The 26,705-nt window shown below is 40.7% G+C and overlaps 1 protein-coding gene across 1 annotated transcript in view; it reads right to left on the reverse strand.

Moving 5' to 3' along the window:
- The window catches only part of ATP2B2 (ATPase plasma membrane Ca2+ transporting 2), a 541,726-nt gene that overhangs the window by 448,653 nt on the left and 66,368 nt on the right, over positions 1-26,705 (reverse strand). Inside the window, exon 2 of the mRNA XM_034775811.1 lies at positions 15,177-15,284. The gene's annotated coding sequence lies outside the window, so the exon portion shown is untranslated. The remainder of the gene's footprint in view (positions 1-15,176; positions 15,285-26,705) is intronic.

Genomic DNA, 26,705 nt, shown 5'->3' on the forward strand with positions numbered 1-26,705 from the left:
CCATTGCTTATGAAAGGAGTTCTCCTAGGGATTCTAGGAGAGATATTAGGAGGCACTGGGGGAATGTTGCCCACTGGTTCGAACACTGCACTGGGTGGGATTCAGAAAAAACTGTGGTTCTATTCTTGGATCTGCCACTGGCACATCACTTCACTGCTCTGTGCCTAAGTCTCCTCTTCTTTACAGTGGTGATAAGGAGTCTGACCTCCTTAGTAAGCACTTGGAGGAGATCTACCGGTGAGAAGCTCCAGATAAGAGCTAGGTGTTACCAATATATTTAAAATTTGACTGACAATTATAAAGGCACGATATTTCAGTCCCCACATTGCCTAGCTATTCTTCAACTTTCTTCACAGTGCACAGAATATGGCTCTCAGGCTCACTCACTCTACTCATCTCCTTATTGCCCCCAATCAATATCACCAGACGTTGCAAGGAGACCAAAGTCATATACTATTCACTGGCAATAACTATCTTTCACACAAAGGAAAGGAATTTCACAGATAAAGATCCAAGAATGACCTCAGAGTTTCTCTTGAATCAAAAGAGATTGAATTCTAATGTACAGTCCCGCAGCAGGACTGGGATCCTGTGGGTCCTACAGGACTCGTTGCCATAATAGTAGGTGTGGGGTAAAAATTCAACAAACAATATAGGAGCAGGTGTGAGTGGGAATCGCAGGGTAGGACGGAAGCGGGATTAAAGTAGTCCCACACGGGGTCTAATTCTAATGACCCAATGGATGACATCATACATGTTGCACCATTACTAGGAATTTTCAAACAGAAAGCATAATTATTCATAGTAGAGCATTCCTCATTGTACTGACAGAGAGAGAAAGACAGATGTTAAACACAGATTTTTCAAACGTCTCGGTTCTGGTCTGCTTTTCTTGTCAGCAAGTTGTAACTGATTGTTATTACTTTAGTAACCAACAACAAACAGCAAAAGACAATATATGTTGGGACAATTATAACCACTGAGCCAAGTATGATAAAAAAGATTGTTAGATCATGTGCTCTGGATTGTTAATATGCACCTCTGTCATAAAGGGTTATATGTCATTTACTTATAAATACTGACAATCAATTCAAAAAGAAAAAAAGATGGGTGCCTAGACTTTTGGGTGCCTTTGACAAGTCTCAAACCCCTCGAAAGTGGGTCCTAGCCACTAGGAAATGTTTCATTAATATCAATGATGTACAAGCAATGATCCCCAAAAGCCAAAGAAATCACCCACTTATGGTTAAAAATGTAATCAATTAGGTAAATGCCAATTAACTCAAATTTAAGGAGAGAAGTATTTTTTTCTGTGGGTCATAATTAAACCCAGAACATATTTGCATATGTGATTGCCTCTTCCACAATGGCATCCAATGCAAATCCATGTTTCTAGAACCTAGTGAGCAGGAAGTGGCTTTATAAGTCCTTTGTATAGGAAAGCTCTTCTAAGGTGGCTGACATTTACATACATCCCTCACCTTGATCACCACCTGGAGATCAAGCCAGAGAATTTGTGGGGAAGAGCATCCTAATGATTAAAGCAGAGGACTCAAACTCAGGACTCTAAGGTTCTATTCCCGGCACTGTTGTTGACTCATGTGTGACTTAACGTATTTGTGCCTCAGTCTACTAACTATTTCACCATCTTGTCACCACAAGCTCTCTCATAAAGAAGTCAGGCAGCAAAGAAGTCATATGATGTGAGGGGTGCAGGAGCTATTCTGAGTAGGAAGTAAACTAAAGATAGATGAGCTTTTGACGTTTCTACTGCTGTTGCGTTTAGGTTGATCAAAGTTAAACTGCTCTAAACTGAATTAAAAGTATTGCATATTGTGTATATTATAGCACTGTAACAGCTTGAGTGAATTCCTAATATTCCAAAGATAATTTGTCAGCTTTCAAGGTCATGATCAACAGAGATGAACCTCTGAAAGAATAAAAACTGCCAGAAAGACAGAACAAGTAAATAAGTAGACTGTTAAATATCATTTACTCTAAGAAATTACTTGTCTCAGATGAAACCTTTGGAAACTATACCATGAAAAATCTCTCTTCACTAAGGAACCTCCTGCATAACCTCTCACTGAGAAATTGAGAGGTATTGTAGACACGGTGAATGAAAAGAATATACTAGACTTTGTTTTTTTTGAGTCATTCACACACACACACACACACACACACACACACACACACACACACACACACACACAAAGACTATGTACTTTTTCTTCACCTTGTCCCTCTGGATGCCATTTCTTTCTAATATAGCACCTTAGATTCTAAAGATGTAGAGTGATAAAATGCAAAGTAACAAGTCCTTTTCAAGAGTAAAAAATAAAAAAAAAAAAACACATACCCTTCATATTGTGGCCCAGTGACCCCTCAGAGATGTGTTGTAATGAGGTGTAGATTTCAGAAATAAGTTTAGAGATTTTCAAACTCCCAGCCCCTCCAATTTATGCTTTGATCTTAATAAGTGGCATAGGTCACTGCAAAGGTGCAAGGTTCACTGTAAGCCAGTTTACAAAAAACATTAAATATTTGTTTTAGTAGCATTTCCTTGTTTTCATGAATAAGGATGTTCTGACCAGGGAAATAAGCAATCAGAATACTGAGATTAAGGAGGTTTTATTAATGAGGGAAAATACTTCTATTGTTATTTGCATTGCAGTAGAGTTTTAAGATGACAATCAGGACTGCAGTCCTTTTGTGCTCGGCTCTGTACAGTGTGGTCCCCACCCCAAAGGGTGTGCAATCTAATTTAAGATGAGCCTCCACAAGCCACTTTAACAAACAGGCTTGACGACCACACAGTCTACAAAAACAGATCCTATAATAGAGCAAATATCATAAACGTGATTGGGACAGGAGGAAAAAGGCTGGAAGGAATTAAAAAAGGGGAAAATGCTATAGAAGATGCTTCTTGTGAGCACATTTGTGCATTGGCCTTGGATCCAACAACTTTTTACCAAAATACACCATAGTGAACATTCCTTATTATGTTAATTTATGGCCAAATTTTGCATTCTAAGCCAAGAAAAATCCCCATTCACTTCACCAGCAGTTTTGCTTGAATAGAGGCTGAGTAAGGCTGCAGTCCGTGAAGAAAATAATGGGATGATAGAAAGATTGAACAGAGGCTGCAGAATTGTATTACTCCACTGTTTGAATGAAAGGCACAAAAATCCTCTGATTCAATTGGTATTTTTATACATCACTTCCTCCTGCATTGGGAAATTTGAATTAATGCTCAGGCACCTCTGAGCTACCAAGCAGAATATAATACATGTTTCATGAGGCCTATTCATCTTTAAGGGATTTCATAAAAGTTATAACAAGCTCTTTCAGCACATGGTCAATTCCATATTTCGATCATTTGAAGCCAAATACACAGCGTGTGTTGTATTTCTATATTTTTAGGGGCGGGGGGAAATAATAGCTAAAAACATAAGGGCATATTTTCTCCCAACGATATTCAATTCTGCATACTCTGTAATAAGCTACTAGTAATTGCAAACCAATAAGAAGGAAAAAAAATAATGACATGACATAAGAGTACATACTAACATTACCTACTGATAGAGGAAAAGATAACAGCCAGACCTTAAAGCCAGGCTTCATGGAAAAAATGCTATTCTGTGCATGCTTCTTTGGTAACACATTCTCCACCCCCCCCCCACCTTCACCAAGAACAGCCCTCCCCACCCACGCCCCGCTAAATAAAGCTGTATTGGGAAATTATCCCTTTTTTTTTTTTTTTTGGCCAAACAAATACAGAACCACCAGCACAAGAACAGCTGCTTCTGTTTCATGTTTCACATATGTGGGTAACTGGGGATCTGTCCTCTTGCCCTTGTGCCTTTTTTTTTGGGGGGGGGGGGGTGCTAGTTATGATCATTTTTATCTTCCTGGATGGCAAACATCTGTGGCTTAACACGAAGAGTCAGCCTTGATACACACAATGAAATTTCCTTAATTCCATAGGTAGCCTAGCATCACACAGCACTATTATCCTACTTTCTTTTTTTCCCTCATGGATGTTTAGAATATTTTTTAAATGGTGCTCTTTACAAATAAATCCAAATGCCAGGCTCCTGCTAATGAATGACTTGTGGATTTCCCTTTTAAAAAGCTAGATGGGATCGCTACAGACCAACACTTTTCTATCCATATTATGCAAAAGCCATAGTTAGAGAGGACATGTGTATGATTAAAATAACATGCCTTACTATGAACCAATTACTCCAGAGGAGCGAACAACTGCTTATAGACTCCAGAGATTGTCAACACAAGAAGTTCAAAAATGAGATACTGATAAAAATCTATAAACACACTAATGGAGGTGTTTGAGGCAAGGACAATTTAATGATGGATAAATTTTGTCTATCCATCTCCTTGCTTGATTATTTTATATTACCAACTAACTTTTTATTCAAATCTGGGTAGAGATGTTAATGGAAACCTTGTTGGTTCAAAAGTTTAGGAAAAACAAAGCTTAACCCCACAATAAATAAAAGTCACAGGAATAACACCAGAGGAATTAAATTAGGCCTTAGGGGTAAAATAGCTGGAGTCTTTCTGAAAAGAGGGGTATAATATTTCCCACTAGTGGTGCTGGTGAGCAACTGGAATTGGTCTTATGCATCACAGACTTTTGGACTTGCTAACTTTCGCCATAAGGTTACAGCTGAGTATTAGAATAAAAAGCACTTATTGCACAACACTCCATTTACTTTCTCTGTGGATCAAGAAGGATTCTCTCATTTTATTTATATCTTATGTTGGATATCTGAAAAGTCAATACATGTTAAAGCTGTTAAAAAATGGAAACTTCTTCCAACTTTTTTGAAAATTTCAAAATTGTTTCCATTATGCAGGTTTCAAACATGGAATGATTTTTCAAAAATTTTACTAATTTTTTTCAATTGTTCAGAAGTCTCGGATGGGTTTTTCTCCCTCTTTCTTTTACCACTAATTGCTATCAAATTAATTACTGTTATGTTCAGTGGTGCTTTTTCTTTCATTTTTTTCTTTTTGAAATGTTTCCTTTTGTTGGTCTGTCATTTTTTCCATAACTTTTTCAACTTTGAAAAGTGTATAGAGTGGCAAATAGAAACATGAAACTCTTGAAAAACTAAGTGCGGTAGAGTTAAAGTTCTCTTACCCCAATAGTGGCCTTAGAGTATCATGTTCTAACCACTGCAATCTACTCCTGTTTGGCCTTTAAAAAAAAAAAAATCAAATCACATCTTGCCACCCCTTAAGTGTAATCAAAACATTGCTGCAAAAATTATCTTCTGGCTCATCACTTGGAATATATCACCCCTCTCTTTTCATTGTTTGTTTTCATTTTAAAAGTTCTTCATGGTCTCTTCCCACTCCATCAATTATCTCTAATACAGAGATGAAGCCTCCTGCCTCTGCTGTACCAATGACATTGCCCTGGACTGTCCACTTGTCAAACTTTTGGTCAAGCACCATTATGCTTTCTCCATGTCAATAGAATAGGCTCCCTGTAACAATCCAAAAACGCAATACTATTTCCTCCCCAAAACCCACCTGGTGTCATAATGCCTACAAACCATTTGACAATATATTTACACAGCTAGCATGTTGTTGTCCTTCAGCACTACTGTAGTACGTATAGTCACACTAAACACAAAACCTAAACTCAACCTCGGCTAGGTAAATTGCATGTAATGCTGGTTCTGGAATAAAGTCTATTTGTGTTATTTGTAAATGGAAGAAGAAAGATTTGCAAAAGTTAGAAGAAAACCCCCAAATCCTGACATTTAGTACCACTACAAAACACTTCCTCCCTATACATTTTAAACTCTATGCGCCTAACCCAAAGCCCACTGAAGTCAACAGGAATCTTTGCACTGACTTTAGTGGGCTTTGGATCAGTCCCTATATTTGCCTTTGTTAGTTTTCAGGATGGCTGTTTTGGGGATTTGGGGGATTGCATGTGTAGAGAACTACCGAAGATTTACCACCAGCTATAATCTCATTCACTTTGGTCACAACAGAGTGTATGTTTTATTTTCACCTTATATCATCATAAAGTACATTGACAGGTAGAAATTTATGTAGTCTTAACAGAAAGTAGGAGAAGAAAGAAGAAATACAGTTTGCTGTTGGAAGTTATGTCTGGGCCCACTGGGCACAGATTTCGTTTCCATTTCAGTACAATATCTCAAGCTGGATTGACAGCAGAAGTATTTACAGAGGTGAATCACACGTCTCCAGCATGACAGAATGCTATTTCCCAGAGGCCAGAGGGATGGTGGCAGTGTAAAGAATTCCCCACGGACAGAGAACAAGTCGAGTCACACCCATCTCTGGAGGTGGGCAGGCACACAAGATTAGAAAAATGGAATGAGCACATGAAGAATGAGGGTCAGGCAGATCAAGGGGAATGTGTATAAAATCAGAGAAGCTGGTAAACTAGAGAAGGAAGATGATTTGCATTAATTGTGAGCTATAGTTTCCTATTTCTGTTTTCATTCGCTTGCCCACCATCCAATTCTTACTTAATGTACATGTCCAGTGCTGCTGGTGAATGTGATTTTATAAGCAGGAAAATCTTGTTTATTGCAACCAGTTTAAAAGAACAACTTGGAATTATTTCCTATCACATTATGCACCTACCATTCTAATTTAATCTCAGAGAATAGGTCTGACCAGAGAAAGCAAAAATAAATACATTAATTCAGAGTATGTGGAATACTCTCCTTTTTTCTTTTTCTGTTTAACAGTTTTGGGCAACTCTTTCCAACAAACAGTTTTCCGGCTGGCTCTCTGGCAAATCCCAGATGAAGTACCTGTGTGCCAGACATCAGCAGTTCTATGTAAGCTACCACCTCATCTTCAGTACATGGCTTGTGCCAGTTGCTTGGCTGGAAACCGTTACAGAGGAACAAAACTATATTTCTTCTTTTCCTCCTTCACTTTTTAAAAGCCAATGCACTTAATGATGTTGAAAATTCACTGCAATGTAAAAACCTCACGGCAGACAGTTTTTCCTTTCACTCTGTTTTATATTCTTGTGCTTTTAATAATGGCAGTGAAGAAAAGAATCTATCTACTAGAGATGACAGGTTTCAGAGTGGTAGCCGTGTTAGTCTGTATCAGCAAAAACAACAAGGAGTCCTTGTGGTACCTTAGAGACTAACAAATTTATTTGGGAATAAGCTTTCTTGGGCTAGAACACACTTCATCAGATCCATGGAGTGGAAAATACAGGAACAGGTATAAATATATGAAAAGATGGGAGTTGCCTTACCAAGTGTGAGGTCAGTCTAACGAGACAATTCAATTAACAGCAAGATACCAAGGGAGGAAAAACAACAGTTTCAAACAGTTGACAAGAAGGTGTGAGTAACAGTAGGGGGAAATTAGTATTGGGGAAATTAGGTTTTGTAATGACCCATAAAAAACTTCAAAAACAGACTCCAATGTGAAACTGCAGAATTGGAATTAATTTGCAAACTGGACACCATCAGTATTTGTACCTGCTCCTGTATTTTCCACTCCAGATGAGGCACTGGATAGCTATCTTTTTGATAAGAGTTTCCTTTATCTAGAGATAGAAAAGTCCCCTTCATGGAGGGCAGCAAGCCCGATTTTTAGATTTTGTAAAGTCAGTAGCAGACTCCACAGATTTCTGTAAGGTCTTAAATGAGAAAAGATCCCCTTTTGACTTTCAGTTTGAAGAAGGTTGCCTCTTGGGAAGGATAGCAGCTCCCCCCCAAAATATCTGGGATGCTGTAGGTTTTGTTGACAAATGCCCAGAAATTCTAGAGTAAAAAGGCAGCTTTCATTTTAAGCCTGACCCAATTTAACCCAGGCCATAGTGAGCTGAGATTCAAGATATCACATCATGGGTACCAGTGCCGTGCAATTTAAACAAAGCCATGCTGAGTTGCACACTGAGACCCTCCTTGGAAATAGTGCTAAATGGCTTAGACCAAGCTAAACTAGGATAAGTAGCTCTTGCACCTTTCAGATATATCTGCTGAACTGGATCCTGCAGGCCAAGATACAGGAGACTAATTAGATATGGAACAACCTGTCAACTGAGGGGAAAAAGAAAAGCAGAAAGCAGACTAATGGCAAGAAAATACACTTTACTGTAGGAGGAAATGAAGGTGTGGATAACAAATGGTTGGTGGTTTTAGAGAAAGAAGGGGAAATTAAACATGAAGATTAAGGATTAAGCCAAAGAAGTGGAAGCACCAAAAAAAAGTTGCTCAGAAAAGTCACTAGAACTATCAGGAAAATTAGATGAACAAGAATCATAGATTTGCATTTTTATAAACACTTTTCATTCAAATAAAACTCCAAAACACTTTGAGCTTTAGAAACTGGCTGCATGATGTACAAAGCTGAGCATCGCTTTGCTAACCACTGAAGCACCTTCACCCATTGGGGTAGAACACAGCAAGCATTCAATAATGCAAACTCTACAGTTTAAAGAGCAAGTAGTGCAGAATACTCACTAGGGGACCAGCTTAGGAAAGGAAAACAGAGGGCTAGATTGTGGTATTTAGAGTACAATTCTATGGAGGGAGCTGTGTAGAGACAAACATGACAGGAGGAGCGCTACCAAGATTGCACCTCAGGTCTGTGTGTATACCACCAGATTGCTCTGCTCTGGTGTGGCAGAGGGCCAGTGCAAAAGGGGATGGTGGGGCAGAATTCTAGCCATTTTTCTGGGGTCTTGCTCCCCAGGGGAGTAGAGGTCAATAGGCCATGCACCCCCAGAAGCAACTACTACTGTGAGAGAAACTTGCATGGTTATGTGGGGGAGAGGGATGAGAAAAACATCTTGTGCTCCCCTGAGTTCCTGTGTAAGAGCCTCTTGACATCTGTCTCACTGTAATTAATCCCTGTATCCCAGGCCAAATTCCAACTTGGGTAACTGCCCCTCTTGTCATTTTCAAACAGCTTTCTTTAGTAACAACCATCGTACTTCAGATACAAACATAAGGAGGGAACGAAAATTCAGGTCACAGCCCCTCACTCAAAAGCACAATGTTACAAGGCATTATACGACAATTGCAATTATCTCTGTATAATCAGAGCATTTTACAGCAAATCTAAGAAAAGGAGAGAAGAGATTCAAAATAATTAAAACTGGTAATAAGTTATTAAAATGAATTTTAAAAAGAAAAGTTTAACTTGCACCCTGCTCTATTAAAAACCCTATAGAATCTTTAACAACCCTAAAGTCCCAGGATCCAAGTTTCACAACTCATTCATCAGAACAGTGATCACTGAATATCTAATATGTTAGAGATAATAACACCAGTCACTCAATCACCAGCCTCACTTTCCACCGTAATCAGGATTTTCATTGGTGTATCATCTAATTACTAGACTTTCTGAACTTTGCTCCACGTGTGAGCACCATCAAGAGCCCATGTTCAACCCAGGCACTCCAGTCAGAGGAAAAACAGTATGCTTATACAGTATGACAAGGCAAAAACAAAACACAAACATCTGTCTTTATGATAATCTCAATGTCATTTTCAATGGCTAGTATATGTTAAATAATAAACAAGACTGCTAAGATGGCAGAGAAAAGACATTAAAACATCATGGCAACATCTTGTAACCTTTTTGAAAATAATCAGCTTATATATTAATTTCACGCTTGATTCACACAAAAAAATCAGTATTTGAGTGACACGAACAGCAGGCTAAACAAGGGTAATTTTAAATATTGTACATATATTTGTGTAAGAAATACAGCAGGGGATATATTAACACTCTTTTGATCTATTATAAAAGGAACCCAGGAACTTGCCCATCTTCAGCGCTCAAAAAAAAGAATGTACTTTTGTCATTTTAAAAATCTATTAGGGAGTAAAACATAGTAGAGAATACTAACCTACATCACAGCACTAGATAGAACCACGGGGGAATAAGCCTTTTTTAAAATTAGTCACAGACCACATCTGTTTGATTTGCTATCCTTCAAAGGTAGCATATTGGTGAGGTATAACTAAATGCATGGAAGAACTTGTCTAAAGACACCATGTTTAAAAAGCAATATGTACACAGTCAGAATATCACATAGCAATTTTTAAGGAAACATTACAGTGAATTGCATTGTATTATATAGCCAAAAAGAATCATCACATTGTGTGGCACAGCGGATAGAGCATTGAACTGGACCCAGGAAACTTGAGTTCTATTACCAACTCTGGCAGTGGCAGGCTAGGTAACCTTGGGCAACTCCATTTGCCACTCTATGCCTCAGTCTCTCCCCTCCCATCTGTAAAACGGAGACAACAATAGTGAGCTCTTTTTTAAAGTGATTTGAGATTTACTGATGAAATAAGTAATACCTGGCTCTAACACCTACCATTATCGTCTCTTTAAACCTAATAGCATAGTATTAAAAAAACTCTTGACCTACTACAAATAAAACTGATTTGAAAGATTATTTAAATAATTAGTTTTATATGATTTGAAAATAAAAGTTACCTTTGATACCAGTGAAGTAGGAAAAAACCCACAGACCTGGTTTTCGATGCAGCTGTTCAAAATGCAGGCGTGTACATTTGGATTCCTAACTTGCGTATCCAAGGTCCAGGATGGCAAATCAAACAACTGCATGCACAGAGGCAGCTATATTGTCCATAATTCATCTGAATAACAGTTCCCATATTTGCACCTGACCCATGAAACTTGGCTGGCTAGCACATCTTCCTCTTCCCTGCCAAACATTGGAGATAGTCCATCTTTAAATATTTTAGAGTGCCAATCATCACAGAAATTTAAAACAACAAAAGACAACACAAAATGACTAGATGAAGAGTAGGCAGGGACTCTCTCTTAAACCAGCTCTACACTCAAACTTCTGTCACCATAGCTATGTCATGGGTGTGATTTGTAGTTGACATATTTATGCTGCAAAGGCCTCTACTATAGACCCAATTATACTTGCAAAACTTCATTTCTGCTGATGTAGCTTGTTTTGCTTGGGTTGGCTGGAATAAACTATGCTGACAAGGATGACTAGGTATAGGCTATATCCACACTAAGAGTGCTTTACTAAAATAGTGTACTGGATGGTATAAGCACCCCTAATGTAGACCTGGCCTTACTAAATGTATGTACAGCAGCTAGCACAACGGGTTCCTGATCATGGTCTGGGCCCCTAAGTGCTACTGTAATGGGCATCATCAATAACATTGTGTGTCAAGAGAAAATAACTAAGAAAATATGTGAAAACTAAAAATAAAGCCTCAGCTTCCAGAGTCAAGGGCAATCAGCGTTAGCTGCACGCATTCTGCACCAGTCTGAGCTTTCAGGTGAACTTCAATGATACCCCCATGTAGAGTGCAATTTGACCTGGTGGAGAAAAAGACATGGAAGATTGTTGCAAAGTCCAAATTAGAGAGAAATGGCTACAGCCTCTTTGAAAGCTGCACACAACTGAAGGCGCTCAGAGCACCAATGGGTCCACTAGGACTTGAGTCCAAAAAAAAAAACAGTCCAGTAAAAGGCAGGTGAACACTCAGTTGTTTATGCAGATACAACCTCCACCCATTTCTTCAAATGCTTCCCAATACCAATAAGTGTCCCTCTGGTTTCTATGGACTGAGTTACAGCTTTTTAGCAAGAGGCTTGTGTAATTAGACACTGCAATCTAGATTCTACAAAGGGGAGACTCCAGTCCAAGCGTCTCCTCATCTCTCCCTTAACAGCTTACACAAATAGCAAGAAGAGTGACAAAGTGAAATTCCTTGAATTTCATAGATGAAGCACTTTGGAAAAGAACAACAATTACAGTACATTACCCTCAGTGACATTGATGAGGAAGAAGTAATCCCAATAAACTCATTGCCTAGTCTGACAAAATCCCACAGGCAAATCAGCAGTACCTCCTGATTAATGTTATTTAAAGCTGTAACAGAATCAAATGGATACATTTCTGAAATAATGGATTCAACTCTTGATATAAATGCAAGTTTCAGTTCTGCAGTCAGGTATGGAAGCGAGAGCGAGAGACACACGGGGTGGAAGTCTATAGAATCCAGATGTAGTTGGGGCATTAGCCCACTACATCTTAATGAACTTTCCTAAAAATGAGAGCCTCAATATTGTGTATTATCATGAGAAACACACAAAACTTTGTTTATGTGATAACATTTCAAACTCATCCATGTTCCTTTACAAAAATGTTGAATGAGATGAATTATTTTAAAAATTATGGCTCCATTTTCATAACTGAATTACAAAAAGAACTCTTTCAGTAGTAACAGTATTTCTTATTTAAGTCTTTTAATCTCCTATGGACATTTAAATGGCTGACTCCTTAAATATTATTGAGAACTGTTCATTTCAGGAACATATTGAAAAAACTGATGTTAGATACTTGAAATATAGGCAATTTTTGCTCCTTACCCTTTATAGCACCCATTAAAACCCTTCATTAAAGCAATACTGATAGACTACTGCTGTGAAAGAAAGCTTATGTCAATTAGTAGTAATGTTTAAAACACTGCACTTATTAAATAGTAATAAAGTTACTAGCATGCTCTTCATGACCACATTTTTCCTCCTGTTTTAAACTGATAAAAATAAAGACAATGATTAGGATATGCAAAGTTTAGATTAAAATTAACTTTTACATGCATCTGTGAAAAGCAGCCAGACTAGAAATTCATCAACAAATAATTTTGAATCCACCTGGAAACATTCACAGTGGTACCTCCTATTGAAAGTAAATGATATGAAATGGTGAATACCTATATTACACAAAATATAATATGTTTGACAATATAGTGTTTACCCTTAGTTTTTCATACACATAACTACATAACTTTAAATTGGTATTTGCATGTTCTAGGTATTCTCTTTAGTTATTGTACAGAAATGTAGGTAATAGTGAAAATACTGTGGTATACTTACCTATTTACCTAAGGCAAAATTATCAAGTTTTTTTTTTAAATGGTGACCACTAAGTCTGTTTATTTTTGCATAATAATTCATAATGACACACTTTAGGAACAGAAAAAGATTACCCTGGACCAAAGGTTTAGTGCTGCCATGTTTGTATGTATGTTTAAGGTTCCATAGTTTAAAAAAAAATAATCACCAAAAAACAGAGAAGACAAAAGTTAAGGCATTCGTAGTAACATTAATATGGTCACATTGCATGGATGTAATATTTTCTATTTGATATTTTTCTTAAATTTTTTCATCTTATGTACTATTATCCATGCTGTTAAAGATATATAATAAAATACAAAATTACACACACCTAACAAGGGCACATTAAAAACAGCCCAGTTAATGCTGCTGCAATCAGGGCCGGCTCCAGGCACCAGCTTGGCAAGCAGGTGCTTGGGGCGGCAGGTCCAGCTATTCGGCGGCAATTCGGCGGACGGTCCCTCACTCCCACTCGGAGCGAAGGACCTCCCGACGAATTGCCGCCGCAGATCGCGATCGCGGCTTTTTTTTTTTTTGGCTGCTTGGGGCGGCCAAAATCCTGGAGCCGGCCCTGGCTGCAATACATTGTGATATGGCTGTACTAACCCCACACTGAAGAAAGAGTAAAGGAGCTTCTCTGGGCCCCAACAGCATTGGTCCCACACCTGCAATGTGTGCACAAGCTGGAGGGGTGGTTAAAGAGGAACAGACTGAGTAGCACACTTGTTGGAGGCAGCCCATGGAAGTTAGCAGACCTACAGCTCCTGGGGCCCCTGACTATTGATGGTCTAACCTGACCTGCTGAGGAAAAAGGACTCTGAACATTGGCAAGGTCGGAGACTCCTTTGGTTTATTTTGTTTACATGTCTTTGCTTTACCCTCTTGCCTGGGAAGACTGCCTCGCTGCATTATTTCCTTCCAGCCACATCAGACAACAAGGTGCAGGGCTCAGTCACCTACCTTTGGACTCTGAATCAGATCTGTTGGAGACGGTGAGCTGAGTTCCCCTACTGACCCCCAATGGGGCTGGAGGCAAAAAGTCTATCAGGGACTCAAGATTAGGAAGACCCCATATTCCCACCAAAAAAAGAGTCTCACCTCTCAGACTTTGGCTGAGAAAAACCTGAAGTCCCTTGCTGGGCAGTAAAACTAGTTATTGTTGGACTCTTTATGTACCCCGAAAAGGGCTTGTGGCCCTGCAAGAGGGAAGAGTCACAGAAGGTGACAGACCACTGCAGGGTCGGAGCAGCTATGAACAGGGAGCCTCATAAGGACACAAGAACAGCCATACTGGGTCAGACCAAAGGTCCATCTAGCCCAGTATCCTGTCTTCTGACAGTGGCCAATGCCAAGTGTCCCAGAGGGAATGAACAGAACAGGTAATCACCACCACTGATCTACCCCATCGCACATTCCCAGCTTCTGGCAAACAGAGGCTAGGGACACCATCCCTGTCCATCCTGGCTAATAGCCATTGATGGATCTGTCCTCCATGAATTTATCTAGTTCTTTTTTTAACTCTGCTATAGTCTTGGCCTTCACAACATCCTCTGACAAAGAGTTCCACAAGTTGACTGTGCACTGTCTGAAGAAATACTTCCTCAAGATAGAAGAGCACCTGTAACACCATTGTCCAACCACTAGATGACACACATGAGGACCTGACCCCTTTCCTTCACAGAAAGAAATGAAAACAGTCTAAAATCCTGGTGTAATACAAAATGGCAGGAAGCTAAAGCTCTACTGGTTATTTGTGTAGGTGCCATTTAGTAGTATTGCAATCTCTTCATGCATTCACTTCACTTTACATTTCCTGCCCTGAATTCTTCAGCATTGGCCATTATGTAATTCATTATCAATGCAGTCTATCTGCCATAGTTGCTAATCTCATATTTTATACAACCCAGCAACAACACTGGTTTTAGAATTCCTTTTCAGTCTTCCTTTTTTATGTCTACCTTTTAAAATATAAAAAGAAAGCAGATTAATTCTCTAGAACCAGCAAGTTTCTTCTTAAATACCGTGGGCCACTGTGGTGTTATTAAATGGAGGGATGTGCTGATTTGTAGCACGGTAAAGTGAATAAACCACTCATTTGCTTGACTGATTTCACTAAGCTGTCAATCAAGATTTGATTTACCAAGATTAATTGGACTCCCCAGGGATTTTGGTTAAAGCATTATAGTATCCCACACTGAAATTGTGAACATTAAACAAAAACTCACAGTATTGGCTTCTCCTTATAAAAATGAATGAATGCTTCATAAACAAGGATGCAAATCACACCAGCAGCTGCTTCTTTCTAGTTTAGTTAATCAATCTTGGCTTCAAAACTGTAAAGAAAGAGAGAAATGGGGGGAAGGGGAGGAAACAACGTTAGTGATGACAAAGCCTAAAAGATTAAGCAAAGTAATAGGGCAAGCAAACAAAAACTTCCATTTGTTGGATACTCCTGTAGAGCTGAGAATAAATATCCAGTGCCATAAACTGTTACATATTATTTAGTTATGTGGTTGAAAAGTTCCTAACCCTATGGCCATAAAGATTCATACCAGTGGCTTAGAACACTGCAGCCTTAATATCACCAGACCTATCATATTTTAACAAACAGTATGCGTCGCCTACATACATTACTTTTGGAGCTAATCTGACTGCAATTTGTTGTTTTGTTTTGTTTTTTTTAATTGAAAAATACAAGCGTATACCTTTAACAATTCAAACCATGAAGCAGGTCCACGCTGTGAAGCTATGCAACATTATTCATATTCAGTACTCACAGGACAAATACAGAATATTAACTGTGAAGTTGAGGAAGGGGGGCTAGCAGTACAAGAGGTATGGGCTCTGAAACCAGGGAATGGGTGGGAAAGAGAAGATAAAGAGCAAGCAAAGTGGACCGCAATGGTCATGGTGCATGGAATCATGTTAACTTCTGTACTTGCTGCTTGGGTCCCACTGGAGACTGAAAGGGACTTGCAGAAAGGTGCTGCCCCATTGCCATAAGGAACCACAGGTTGCACCTACTGAGCTGGCTGAGGCTTAGTCTACACCAGGGTTGGGCAAACTACGGACCAGGGGGCCATATCCAGTCTTTCAGACATTTTAATCTGGCCCTCGAGCGCCTGGAAGCAGCGGCATGTCCCCCCTCCGGCTCCTATGCATAGGGGCAGCCAGGGGGCTCCACACGCTGCCCCTGCCCCAAGCACCGCCCCAACAGCTCCCATTGGCCAGGAACCGTGAGCATTCACGGCCCGCCATACAATTTCCATTCTCAGACGTGGCCCTCAGGCCAAAAAGTTTGCCCACCCCGGTCTACACTGCCAACTTATATCAGTATAACTATATCACTCAGTTATACTATACTATTACTATATCACTAAATCCACACCCCTGAATGACAGTCATACCAAAAAGCAACAGAGGGTCCTGTGGCACCTTTGAGACTAACTGTACTTAAGTACTTCTGTTAGTCTCAAAGGTGCCACAGGACCCTCTGTTGCTTTTTACAGATTCAGACTAACATGGCTACCCCAGTCATACCAAACTAGCCCTCAGCGTAGACAGCACTCTATCAACACAGGGCTTCTCCCGTCGAAATAGCTATTGCCTCTCAGACAGATGGAATACCTATACCAACAGAAGAGTCTCTCCCATCGGTGTAGATAGTGTCTTCACTAAGTGCTACAGCAGCTGCAGCGCTGTAAGTGTAGACAAGCCCTGATGGACATGTGCAGCTTGCTAGAGCTGAAGATCAGAACCTCAGACTTGGACAGAGAATTCTTGTGGGCTTCATTGCACATAACACAGAAGCTCAGACCTGAGCAATTGGGATGTCTTAACTTGATGTGATGACTGTCATGTACCATAACTGCCATAATATTTTGATGCACAAGCTTGCTCCATAATAGAAACTTGAGAGGAAGACTTGTTGACATGATTAGATGGCATGTCTGCAGGGGATCATGATCCTCCTAAACATGAACCTTCTGTATGCACATGCATTACAGTTTGAGCATCAGACCATAAAAAAAAAAAGCTAACAAACTACTCAGATTTTGAGACTAGAAGTAACAATTCTGATCTAGTCTGATCTTCTACACAGTACAGGCCAAAGAATTTCAGCCAATGATTTCTGCATCAAGTCTATCACTTCTGGATGAGCTAGAGGATAGCCTTCAGAAAGGCATCCAATCATAACTCAAAGATATTGAGTGAGAAATAATCCAGCACATCACTTGGGAAATTGTTTCAAATTTAACAGTGAGGGCAACTAAACACTGCATTTGTCTAGTGTCAGATTCAAGCCATTGGATCTTGTTATGTCTTTGTGTTAGTACACAGAAACAGACCTCTGCTATCAGAAATCTTCTTCCCCTCTAGGTACTTGTAGACCATGATTAAATCACCTCTTACCCGTCTCCTGGATAAACCAAATAGATTGAGCTACTTAAGTCTAACTGTAAAGCAGCTTTCACAGATCTCAAATAATTCTGGTGGTTCTTTTTTTAACTCTTTACAATTTTTAAACATGCCTTAATATTTTTGGATTTCTTTTAACTTGAACCTTAGCTCTGAATTTGCTAGGTTAGTAATGCTTGCTATGGGGATATTGCAATGGTCTCTAATGTCTTTACCCATAAGTCATAGTTATGTATTCACTCTAAACTCCAGTTTAACATTGTAATTTGGCAATTTGTAACGTGAGGATAATATGCCCTTACCTATCTCTCAAGTTTATCTGAGGATTAAGATTTTGAAGATCAAATCTTCTTTATAAAGACCATATTACCTTTCTAAGGGCATGTCTTCACTACCCGCCGGATCAGCGGGTAGCGATCGATCTGTTGGGGATCGATTTTATCACGTCTAGTGTAGACGCGATAAAATCGATCCCCGAACCCTTCTGCCGTCGACTCCGGAACTCCACCGCAGTGAGAGGCGGAAGCGAAGTTGGCGGGGGAGCTGCCGCGCTGCCGTCAACTCCGTCGCCGTCCTCACAGCCAGGTAAATCGACCTAAAACATGCAACTTCAGCTATGCTATTCGCGTAGCTAAAGTTGCATATCTTAGGTCGACATCCCCTTCCCTCCTCCCCCCATAATGTAGAGCTAGCCTAAACATTAACTTCTCTCATTTTTATGAGACCGAGGGGAAGAGAGAGAGAGAAAGGCAGGATCTACAGCAGGGGTCGGCAACCTACGGCATGTGAGCCGATTTTGAGTAGCACGCAGCTCCGTGCCGCGGTCCCGGCCCCCAGCCCCACTCAGACCCCCCGCTCTCCCCTGAGGGGGCAGGAGGCAGAAGCTTGGTTCTATGGCAGCCAAGATTCCCCCCTCCCCCGCTTCTTCCCCCAGCATGGTGCTTTCATGCCCCTCCTCCTCTCCTTCCCTGCTCCAATCAGCTGATGGCCCTAGCAAGGGGGAGGAGGAAGAGCGGCAGCATGCACACAGCTCCGTAGAGGACGCAGAGAGAGGTAGAGACGGAGCCTGGGGGAAGGAGGTGGAACAGGGCATATCCCTTCCAGCCCCCTGCCCTGAGCCGCTCAGGGCAGGGGGCTGGGAGCACCCCCATGAGCTGAGCACCCCAGACTTCTGCCCAGCACCCCCCCACTCCCCAGCTCTCTGCCCTGAAACCCCCCACCCCAACACACACCCAGCCTTCTGCCCTGCACCCCCCATACCCCAGCCCTCTGCCCTGACACTTAAACCCCCACACACACCCAGCTTTCTGCCCTGCACCCCCCCAGCCCTCTGACCTGACCCTTGAACCCCCCCACACCCAGCCTTCTGCCCTGCACCCCCCACACCCCCAAGCCCTCTGCCCTGATCTCTGACCCCCCACACACACACCAGCCTTCTGCCCTGAACCCCCTCCCCCGGCCCTCTGCCCTGACCCCTGAAACACCCCCCACCCCAGGTCTGGGGTCCCAGCCGCAGGATCTGCTCAGTCCGCTGCCGGCCTAGGTGAACAGAACCCCAGGCTGGCAGCGAGCTGAGCAGGCTGGTGGCATAAGATCAGCATTTTAATTTAATTTTAAATGATGAATCTTAAACATTTTGAAAACCTTGTTTACTTTACATACAGTAGTTTAGTTATATAATATAGACTTATAGAAAGAGACCTTCTAAAAACGTTTAAATGTATTAACGGCACACAAAACCTTAAATTAGAGTGAATAAATGAAGACTCGGCACAGCACTTCTGAAAGGTGGCTGACCCCTGGATTACAGTATTTATGGAAAAGGAAGGCATTAGCCTAATATCTCTTTAACACAAATGTTATCTCCAGACACAATGAAGTAGGAGTCTGATTCAGAACTCCAACCTAAGTAGAACTCAAACATATTATGGCTTTATTTTTTTATTTTATATTTTGTAAAGGAAATCTAGCTATGCCCCAGATTTGACACCTTTTTTTAAAAGCTCAGAAAAAAAATTTTTTAGGCATTTGCACACCAGCCAAGTTTTCCTAAACTCTCAGAGTGCTGTATCTTTTTTTGCTAGCAGCTTTTGACTGCTGCTTTGCTTTTAGTATTACAAAAATACCTACTGCTGGAATTGGAGCAGAACACACTGAAATCACACTCGTGGAACAAGCTTTGTTGCTACACAGATCTCTTTCTCAGGCCTGGGAAAGATGCTCAGAATGTTCCTGGTGACACCGAGTATCTTTCCCAGACCCGAGGAAGAGATCTGTGTAGCAACAAAGCTCGCTTTTCTCACCAAAAGAAGTTGGTCCAATAAAAGATACATCACCCACCTTTTTTCTCTAATATCCTGAGATAGACACTGCTACAACACTGCATACTCCTAGAAGCAGGCATCTAATCATCCAATGCAGAATTCTACCGTTAATCTCTCCTACCAAACAAAACATTATTTTTCAACATTATTTCAAGATTATCAAGCTTTTATTGCTAGAGTACACCACCAGGTGGCACGATTGCAAAATGAAGATGATAAAAAAAATCACTCTCATATACGACATTCAGTGTCCTTAAAATGAAAATGTTTAACACTTCTCTATTATACGCATATAATCTGCTTGCTTATGATTCTCTATCATACTTCATGTAGTCTGTTACTTATGATTATGTTAGTTAAATTGAATGCAAAAATCACTTTAGATGACAGCAAAGAGAGATCATGCACATCAAACAATTAAATGCTGGACTGCATTTAACACACAAAAACCCCTCATTTTTGTTATTTCCTTCTGCTTCCTCTGACTCCAGTGAAGGTTTTATAATTTACAAGCATAACGCAATCTTAACAGCATTGCATATTTTTACATGCCAAAGAGATGCTAGCTTTTCATATTAGTCAAAGATGGCCATCATAGTAAAGATATTTGGTTTGGGGAAAGAACATTAAGCTGGATCAAGACACTTTCTAACACAGACTAGTCAGAATTACTGAAATAACTTTAAAATATATCACAATCTGCTCCTACTCATTACAGTCCAGGACACAGAAGTCATTTCTCAAAATCTATTATCATAGGAGCATGTGTGCCTGTAATGGGGTACACTTCCAGTGGAGGCACCTCTTTGGGACTAGGGATCAACTCTCGCCCAGCCTGGTACCCCTTTCTATTGGTTGCTCACACCATAGACTCTCTGTTTGAGATTCAGGGTGCTCCTTCTTTGTGACTTGATCTTCCAGTCAGGTCACTAGTTAGTTGTCCCTTTCCAATTTGTCAAAGTCCCCTGGCAGGACTGGCTCCAGGCACCAGCACAGGAAGCAGGTGCTTGGGGCAGCCAACAGAAAGGGGCGGCACATACAACTCTTCGACGGTAAGTCCCTCAGTCCCTCTCAGAGGGAAGGACTGGCCGCCAAATTGCCGCCGAAGAATAAAGCAGCACAGTAGAGCTGCTGCCAAAGTGCCGCCGATCAACGGCTTTTTCCCCCCCCGCCGCTTGGGGCAGTAAAATGCTGGAGCTGGCCCTGCCCACTGGACAAGCTGTCCTCAAACTATGTCAGACATTCTTCCACTCCAAGTCCAGGTCCAGTGCCACTTTCTGAGTGCCTGGTAGGGGGAACCTGGGCCTGTCCACTACTCCGAGTTACAGCCCAGAGACCCTATGCCTTGCAGCCCTGGTCTACTCAACCTCAGACACTGTTGCCATTTCCCTAAGCTACTTCCTACCTCATTTCATTTCCTTGCCCACCTCTGGGTTTACCAGCCCCAGTCTCCTCTGCTCCTGGACTCTGTAGTCCAGGGCAGGATCCCAGGTCTTACTTTTCCCCTAGAATGCCTTCTTGTCCCCAGCTTATTCCCTCTTTCTCTCTAGGGAGTGACATCAGACCTCCTCTTATAACCCCCTCTTTTCTTCCTTTTTCTCTCTTTTTTTTTTAAATGTCAAAGCAGACTTGCAACCCCCTCTTGATCTCAACTTCCTGCCTTTATACAAGCTAAGCCTGCCCTTGCACAGCTGGGTTTCATCATTGTTAAACCTTACCCATCCCTGGATCTCTTCCAGGTGCAGCCTATAAGGACAATTGATCCTCTTTAATCTGCTCAGGCCTTGTGTGGGGTGCACACCCCATCACAGTGCACAGACAGATGCATTTTAATGTTGCTTAATGTCTCCCAATTCAAGCAAAAAGTAGGATAAAAAAAGCTGCGCTCAATAACTACTCAAATCTCATAGGAATTTAATGTGTTTCCCCAAGAGACCCCAAAGTGCTTCCCTATTGCATATAAATATATATGGAAAGAGAGAACAAATACTGACGATGAATTTAGTATAAAGGTTTTTATTTTCCTGATTAGAAAAGCTATGAACAAGTTACACAGGTCATCCTGAATGAGTCCAGTTGAAACACATTATTCTACATATGCCATGTAATGAAGTGATCACCATGGGGTTAGTTGGGTTACCCAGTCTCTTAGGAGATAGAGCTCTTTTGTTAGGAGAAGTTTGTTGCGTGATGCAAGTTGCATAAAGTAGCAAGTTCCCCAGCCTGCAGTGGATGGTCCATTTGCAGAAATGTTACACAGGAAAAAAAACTCTAGGTATGTATTACAAAGTTTTAGATTTCATCGGAACATGGCACTTGTTCAACAGCAGACTGCCACACTGCATAACGATTTCAAAAAAACTAAATGATTACCTCTTGAAAAAGTGTAGGTAAGCATAAGGTAATCAAAACTAATTCTGTATTAAACATGAAGTATAAATAATAATCAACACTGGAATTTCACTCTCACTATTAAGCCATCGGTGTTATGATCTTCAATAACCACCTCTGATTAAGACCCAGTTTTGCTTCATGAGACACACTCAATCCTGGGCATCTCCACCAAGAATGCCAATAAGAGAGAGAATTAGTTGAACTGTTCACTAGGAAATTGGATTGAGACCACCAATTCATTTAATTTAAGCCTCACCATTCTGCCAGCCAGCTTGCGTTATGGAGCAAGCTTGTGCATCAACTAAACCCGTATTACGTGGTTTGGATTCAAGCCAGTGACCAAGAGACTTAAGACTATCTGTACAGTCAACAAGACGGGGGGGGGGGGGGGGAGAGAGAAAATAAGAAAGCTTATTTAAATTCCATTTGATAAAGTGTTACAGAAACCATTAAAGTGTAATTACCATATCAGCACATATTTCTTTCATCTTTAGACTAATAATAGACCATCTAAATTTACTAATCTTTAGATATTTGGAGAAAATTTATCTCCCATGAATCTGAGTTAAGAAATCTCAAACCAAAACTATACAATTCTACAATCAGTTTACAAAATTAGGCCAACAAGTATTTACTACCATGGATTAACAAATAAATGGAAGGGTCTAGCAACCATTCAGTACTTGATAACAAACCATGTCCCCTTAATAACTCAATAGTTTCCTTACTACGACTACTGACATCTATGCTGCTAATACAAACTTATAAGCAAGAAGGAACAATATTCAAAGAGTATTAATAGTAGTCACTAAAAGGACATTGTAGGACTTGCTGGATAAGAACATTAGCTTTCTCCTCTAACTGCTGAAACAGCATACAAACTTGAGGAGTAAAAATAGAAAATATACTTCCCCCCTCCCCCCCAAGAACTAACTGAAGCCAACCAGCTGAATATTTACTTTTAAAGGCTTTGAAAAGAAAGTACTTTATCCATCTGCAGTTCACTCTGAAGTGGTGCCAGACTAAGAAAAATGAGAAATTAGAGGTTTGTATCCAAACAAAAAGAACAACTAATGTACATTAATTCTTACTAAGATGCTTACCCAGTAAGGAAAGAAACATGGTGGTCGTGAGAGGTATTGCAGTGCCGCACAATATCTTAAGTTCATCCATCATTGTGGGCCGGGGATTGTATTCAGTTCCAGTGGGGAGGGTTATCACAGCTCCTCCAGGAACGACAACCAGTGAGGTGAAATTAAAGTGAATCACTTAGGTTGTAAACACCATCTGAGAGGTACCACCTTCTGGGGAGGCTTGAATATACTGTTTAAACTGGATATTCCACAGACTAAAAGACAAAGAAAGGGCTATTGATATAGGCAGGCTGGATTTAAACTTAATCGGGGCCTTTCTTCTGATCCAGCAAACAGACAGGGCCAAGGAGGTCCTCAAACCTTGCAGAAGGGCTGGAAAGACTTTGGCCTCCTATTGCCTCCTCTGGTAAGCTTTAGCATGTTGTTTTCTCTCTGTGATGCTTTTACCTTAAGAATAAATGTGCTTGCTTGAAAGAGCTGTGTGGTTACTTGTAACTTCTAGCAGTACATTCTGCATAGCCCTCAGAGAGAAAGCAAAGCACAGATGCTGGCCCTTAGGCAGATTGGCCTACTGGAAATGTCACGTGGTTAAGGCAGGGAGCTGTGCAGCCTTAAAACTTCTGGGTCAGAAAGGAGTGGGACAAGGGTCCCTATCAGAGACAGGTGATGACACTAGTCTGGCTGGCAAGTCTCGAGTGGACCACAGCAGAGCGGCTGGGGAGATACAGGTACAGTTACTTGAAACTGTAGCAGGGTGTATGTACCCTGATTTATTTCAGGAAAAGGAATGCTTAAAGAATCATTATCAAAAGCCATGACCATGAATATCACTTCCGATAGGCTGATCTCCTCCAGTTAAAAACACTTCAGAATAAAACTCTGACAATTAAAACACCTCAGGGCTGGAACTTGGTAAACAAAGAATGGGAAATTTTATTTTTAAGTCCTGGAAGGAGAGGAGGATTTGGAAAAATCCATTAAGGATCAAGAGCATGAGATCCAAGAGATTAAACAAAACAGTCAGGATTTTTCAAAGTTGCTGTTGCAGTCCCACTGTTCAATAATGGCTTTTTTAAAAATGTGATGTCTAAGCCTACTCATTTGTACTATTGACTAATGGCTTTGCCTGATACAAGGGTGAGGGTGGGGGGAGGTATACAACTGAAAATGTGCTCTAAAATAAATTACTGTGCACAAACAACAGTTGTTGGTTGCCTAAAACATTTTAGCAGCATGTGATCTCAGTCCAGCTAATGGTAAATAAAAAGTTTCAATCTGAAAACTAAAAATAAAACAAACTTTAGGCTGTAGTCTCAGTTTGGCCAGTCCTTAAAATAAGAGGGAATTAATAATAGTCCATATATTACAAAACCAAAGATGAAACTTTTTATACAGAGAATGAGAATAATCTACGTATCTAAAACAAATGAAACATGCGTGATTTTTGGGTAAAAAAAGGAGCATAAAAACCTCTGCAGTTCAGAGTAAACACAAACAAATGACAGGTTTCAGAGTAGCAGCCGTGTTAGTCTGTATCTGCAAAAAGAACAGGAGTACCCTATGCCTCCAGCTTCCATCCAGGACACACCACACGATCCACTGTCTACAGCCAAGCTCTAAGATATAACCGCATTTGCTCCAATCCCTCAGACAGAGACAAGCACCTACAAGATCTCTTTCAAGCATTCTTAAAACTACAATACCCACCTGCTGAAGTGAAAAAACAGATTGACAGAGTACCCAGAAGTCATCTCCTACAAGACAGGCCCAACAAAGAAAATAACAGAGCACCACTAGCTATCACCTTCAGCCCCCAACTAAAACCTCTCCAGCACATCATCAAAGATCTACAACCTATCCTGAAAGATGATCCCTCACTCTCACAGATCTTGGGAGACAGACCTGTCCTCGCTTACAGACAACCCCCCAAGCTGAAGCAAATACTCACCTGCAACCACACACCACTGAACAAAAACACTGACCCAGGAACCTATCCTTGCAATAAAGCCCAATGCCAACTCTGTCCGCATATCTATTCAAGTGACATCATAGGACCTAATCACATCAGCCATGCCATCAGGGGTTCATTCACCTGCACATCTACCAATGTGATATATGCCATCATGTGCCAGCAATGCCCCTCTGCCATGTACATTGGCCAAACCGGACAGTCTCTATGCAAAAGAATTAATGGACAAATCTGACATCAGGAATCATAACATTCAAAAACCAGTAGGAGAACACTTTAACCTGTCTGGTCACCCAATGACACATAGACCTGCGGGTGGCAATTTTGCAACAGAAAAGCTTCAAAAACAGACTCCAACGAGAAACTGCTGAGCTTGAATTGATATGCAAACTAGATATAATCAACTTAGGCTTGAATAGAGACTGGGAACGGTTGAGCCATTACAAACATTGAATCTATCTCCCCATGTAAGTATTCTCACACCTCTTATCAAACTGTCTGTACTAGGCTATCTTGATTATTACTTCAAAAGTTTGTTTTCTGTTACTTAATTGGCCTCTCAGAGTTGGTAAGACAACTCCCCCCTGTTCATGCTCTCTGTATGTGTGTGTGTGTATATATATATATATATATCTTCAATATATGTTCCATTCTATGCATCCGAAGAAGTGGGCTGTAGCCCACGAAAGCTTATTCTCAAATAAATTTGTTAGTCTCTAAGGTGCCACTAGTACTCCTGTTCTTTTTACAAACAAATGGCTGGCCAATAGTAAACTCAGTGCTAGGATTTTAAAAAGTGTGCACAATATTTCAATCAGTCAAATAAGCAAATCAGTACTAAAAAAGGCTAAGCAAACCTTCAGAAGGACTCTAAACCAAGGCTATAAGAGAACCAGATATTCCAAACCTGCTGAGAGCTTAACTTGTATAAACTCCTATCAAATGTAACAGTCTAAACACAGAAGAAACAGCCTTCAGAATTGAGAATTCAGTCAGAAATCATCCATTAAAATGAAAGGACAGCATGCCACAAAATTTATTTATTTACATTCCAGATGAATCTAGAGAGATCACTCATGATCAAAACTCCATTGTGCTACGTTCTATTGCATATGCATAGTAAGAAATGGTCCCTGAAGACAGAAGGTAGGAGAAATGGAGATACAAGCAGACCAATCAGGGCAGCGGCTAAAAATGTTGATTTCCTTCTGGTTTTGTGTGAAGTTTGTGGTGTTTCTTGTCAATAAATAATGGGGTGAAGGAGAAAGGTAAAAGGGGAAGAATTAAAACAGGAGCAAGAGAGTGGGAGGAAAAACAAGAGGAGTTGCTGAGAGGAGGGGAAGGAGAGGGCAGAATGGAAAGGAGCATGGGGGTCCAGGAGAGTAAGGATGGCAGCAGAGGGACTGTGAGGAAAAGGGGCATGTGCCAGTCACAACAAAAAGCAAACTAGCAAAGAGCAGAATGCAGGCATGTGGCACCCACAACTGGACACTACTCCAACTGAGGCCTCACCAGTGACAGGCAGAGCAGCACTGTTACCTCCCATATCTTACT

This window comes from Trachemys scripta, chromosome 7, assembly GCF_013100865.1.
Source record: "Trachemys scripta elegans isolate TJP31775 chromosome 7, CAS_Tse_1.0, whole genome shotgun sequence".
NCBI lineage: Eukaryota > Metazoa > Chordata > Testudines > Emydidae > Trachemys > Trachemys scripta.